Raw genomic sequence first — 4,632 nt, forward strand, 5'->3', positions numbered from 1 at the left:
GGTACACAATCTAACCCTACACCTAAAGGAGCTGGAGAAAGAACAAGAAAGAAACCCTAAGCCTAGCAGGAGAGATTTTTCTTGCTTTTTGAGGTAGGACTGTGTTGCTATAAACTTCCCTCTTAGAACCACTTTTGCTACATCCCCCAAATTTTGGACTTGTGTTTTCATTCCCATTTCCATTTCATTTTTATTTCTTTTTCAGTTTCTTAGTTGACCCATTCATTGTTTAATAGCATGTTATTTAACCTCCATGTATTTTTGCTCTTTCCATATTTTTTTCAGGTATTTTTCTTGTGGTTTATTTCTAGTTTCATAGTGTTGTGGTCAGAAAGGATACATGGTATGACTTAGATTTTTTTGAATTTGTTGAGACTTGTTTTATGGCCTAATATGTGATCTGTTCTGGAAAATCTTCCATGTGCACTTGAAAAGAATATGTATTATACTTTAGGATGGAATGTTCTGATTATGTCTGTTAAGTCCATCTGGTCCACTGTGTCATTCAAAGCCACTGTTTCCTTGTTGATTTTCTGTTAGGATGATCTGTCCATCAATGTAAGGGGGCTGTTCTACCGTTATTATATTCCTATCAATTATCTATTTTATGCTAATTATTAACTATTTTAGGTATTTGGGTGCTCCCATGCTGGATGCATAAATATTTACTATCATTATATCCTCTTGTTGGATTTTCCCCTTTATTATTATATAGTGTCCTTCTTTGTCTCTTGTTACAGTTTTTGTTTAAAAGTTTATTTTGGAGGTACCTCAGTTGGTTAAGTGTCTGACTCTTGGTTTTGGCTCAGGTCCTGATCTCATGGCTCTTGGGATCGAGCCGCATGTCAGACTCTAAGCTCAGCAGGAGTGTGTTTAGATATTCTCTCCCTCTGCCTCTTCCACCACTCTCTCTCTCTCACTCTCAAATAAATAGATAAATCTTTAAAAGAACTAGTTTATTTTATCTAATATAAGTATTACTTCCCTAGCTTTCTTTGGGCGTCCATTTGCTTGAGAAATGTTTCTCCATCCCTCACTTTCAATCTGCAGGTGTCTTTTGGTCTGAAATGAGTCTCTTGTAGGAAGTATATAAGTGGGTCTTGTTTTTTTTTTACCTACTCTGTCACCCTGTGTCCTTTGTTGAAGCATTTAGTCCATTAACACTAAAAATAATTATCAGTGGATATGTATTTATTGCTCTTTTCTTTTTACATGTTTTGTGGTCATTTCTATCGATTTTTTCCCATTCCTTTCTTCTCTTGCTCTCTTTCATGGCTTGTTGGCTTTCTTTAGTTATATATTTGGATTTCTTCCTCTTTATTATTCACATATCTGTTAGTGGTTTTTGACTTGTGGTTACCATGAGGTTTTGTGCATATAGCATTCTATATTAGCTTGGTTGTTGCTTAAGTTTTAACCCATTCTTTACTTCTCTGCTTCCATGTTTTAGGTATATGGTGTCATATTTTACATCCTTTTATTGTATGAATCGAATCCCTTGACTGATTTTTACAGAATTTTTTTAACTGCTTTTGTGATTTTTACTTTTCATTCTCTCACTTATGGTCTTTCCTTTCTACTCAAAGAAGCCCCTTTAATATTTCTTGTAGGGCTCATTTAGTGGTCATGAACTCCTTTGGATTTTGTTGTCTGAGAAACTCTTTTTTTCCTCCTACTATTCTGAATGATAGCCTTGCTAGATAGAGTGTTCTGGGCTGCAGATTTGTCCTTTCAGCACTTTGACCATATCATGCCACTCCCTTGACCTACAAAGTTTCTGCTGAAAGGCTGCTGATAGCATTATGGGGTTTCCTTTGTATGTAACTCTTCTTTTCTCTTGCTGCTCTTACTACTTTTTGCCATTTTAATTACTAGGTGTCTTGGTATGGACCTCCTTGCATTGAATTTTGGGGTGGGGGGGGTCTCTGTGCCTCCTGGATCTGGATATCTTTTTTCCCCCAGATTAGGGAAGTTTTTAGCTATTATTTCTTCAAAGACATTTTTTGGCCCCCTTATATCTCTCTTATTCTGAGATCCCTATAAAGTGGATGTTTTTACATGTGATGGAGTCACTGCATTCCCTAAGACTATTCTCAATTTGCATAATTTTCTTTCTTCTCCTTTGCTCATCTTGATTACTTTCTATTACTCTGTCCTCTGGTTTGTTAATTTGTTCCTCTGCTTTGTCCAACCTATTTATTCCATCAAGTGTATTTTTAATTTCATTTATTGTGCTCTTGATCTCTGACTGATTCTTTTTTATCTCTGTGTTAAGGGATATCCTCCCCTCTTTTCTCAAGTCCAGTAAGTATTTTTATGATCATTACCCTAAATTCTCTATCAGGCATATATCTTGTGTTGGTCTCTTGCTGTAGTATGGTCCTGTTCTTTCTTCTGGGAGATGCTTCTCTGTCTCCTCATTTTGTCTGACTTTCTGTCTCTGTTTTTGTGTATTAGGAAAGTCAGCTACTTCTCTTGCTCTTAAAGATAATAGCCTCATGAAGAAGAGGTCGTTTTTTGCCCTGGCACTTCGGGAGGTATCTCCTATGTGTTTTACATGTGTTCTGCTGTTGAGTTTTGGCCTCTTTTTCCTTCAGTCCAGTTGTCCACAGAGGCTCTTTGCCTGGTGTAGGCAGCAAAGTGTGTAGTGGTCTGCTTGCGAAAGGAGATGTATTTCTGCCACTGCCAGAACTGAGATCCCACAAACTGTCTGGGTCAGGAGATGTAGTATTGGCAGGCTTTGCAGTGATCTTCTGGGGGAGGTGCCCACAGCACCAAGACTCAAGCTAGCATGCCTGGGAAGGCAGGTCCAGCAAAGTGCAGTGGGGTAGGCTTGATGCAGGCAAGTTAGGTAAAGAGTGTGAGCACTGCTGGTTCCCGCAGGTGGCAGTTTTTTATGCTGCGGTGTAGGAGAAGGAAATGGCACCTGCTAGCTCCTTTGTTCCAAGTGGGGTGTCCCGGTGATCCCTGTCTCTCCAGGCTGTGCTTTGAGATGAGCAAATCACTCTCCCTCCCATCTACACCTGGCCTTCTTCAAATTGCTGGTTCTATGTCATGTCTGCTCTTTGTCTTGCTATCTCTTTATTTAAGCTAGGGAACTCTGCTTCCTAATGCCTTTTTTTTTTTTTTTTTTTTTTTTTTTTTTTTAGATTTTATTTATTCATTTGACAGACAGAGATCACAACCAGGCAGAGAGGCAGGCAGAGAGAAAAGAGGAAGCTGGCTCCCTGCCGAGCAGAGAGCCCGATGTGGGACTTGATCCCAGGACCCTGGGACCATGACCTGACCCAAAGGCAGAGGCCCCAACCCATTGAGCCACCCAGGCACCCCCCTAATGCCTTTTTAAAAAGTCCAGGCTTTAAGTGTGGCTGGTTTTAAGAACCAAAATTCAGCCCCTCTCACCTTCAAAGACAAGTATTACTGAGATTCTTCCTCCCTGTTCGTGGGCCCTGAGGTGTGAATGCCTATTTTCTGCCCTTTTCTGCATCACTGGCTCCATCTCCACTGTGGATGGCCATGGTACATTCATTCTCAGACTGTGTCTTTGCCCTTCCTACCATTTTCAGTATGACGTCTTCCCTGCCTTTAGTTGTAGAGTTTGTTTTTCCAGGCTTTGGGTTTTTCTCTGGTTATTTTTGCTGATACGGGTGTTATCTAGTTGTATCTGTGGGAGGAGGGTAACTTAGGGTCTTCTTAGTCCAGCATCTTCCCAGCCAACCCTTTGCTTTTAATTCTTACATTTTTTGGAACACAAACCAAAGATTATGATTAATCCAATAAATTACATATTTTTATCTCTCAGGATGAATGTATATAATGTTGCTTGAAGAGTAAAGTCAGGAAGAATCAAATTCCAAGTTTAAAAATAAAAATGAATGGTATTGCATTTAGATATTGTATTCTCTATTGTTGCTTAACAAATTACTTCAAAACTTAGTGGCTTAACCCAAGAAACATTTATTATCTCATTACTTCTGTGGTCAGGAGCTCAAGAGTGGCTCAGCTAGGTGGTTCTGGCTCATGGTCTCTCATGAGATTGTAGTCAGGATGACATTAGGGGCTGTGGTCAACTGAAGTCCTGACTGGAGCTGAATGATACCCTTCCAAGGCCTTAGTTCCTCACCACATGGACCTTTTCTTGCGTTGTGCGAATGTCCTCAGGACATGGCAACTGGCTACTTCTAGAATGAGTGATCCAAGAACCAGCAAGGAGCAAGTCACAATGCCTGTTATGACCCAGGCTCTGAAGATGCACATTGTCACTTCTGCTTATTCTGTTTGTTAGAAGCTACCTACTAAATCAGCCCACACTCAAGCAGAGGGAGGTTAAACTCCACCCCTTGAAGGGAGGAATATCAAATAATTTGTTGACTTACTTTAAAACTATCATAGGGGCGCCTGGGTTGCTCAGTGGGTTAGCTGTCTGCCTTTGGCTCAGGTCATGATCTCAGGGTCCTGGGATTAAGCATTCTGTCTGGGCTTCCTGCTCAGTGGGGATTCTGCTTCTCTCTCTCCCCGCTTATGCTTTCTCTCTCAAATAAATAAATGAATAAGTAAATAAAATCTTAAAAAATAAAACTCTCATAGATGCCTCAGCTGTATTCTTCTTCTTCTTTTTTTTTTTTTTAAGAA

This window comes from Mustela nigripes, chromosome 1 (genome assembly GCF_022355385.1).
Source record: "Mustela nigripes isolate SB6536 chromosome 1, MUSNIG.SB6536, whole genome shotgun sequence".
Taxonomy (NCBI): Eukaryota; Metazoa; Chordata; class Mammalia; order Carnivora; family Mustelidae; genus Mustela; species Mustela nigripes.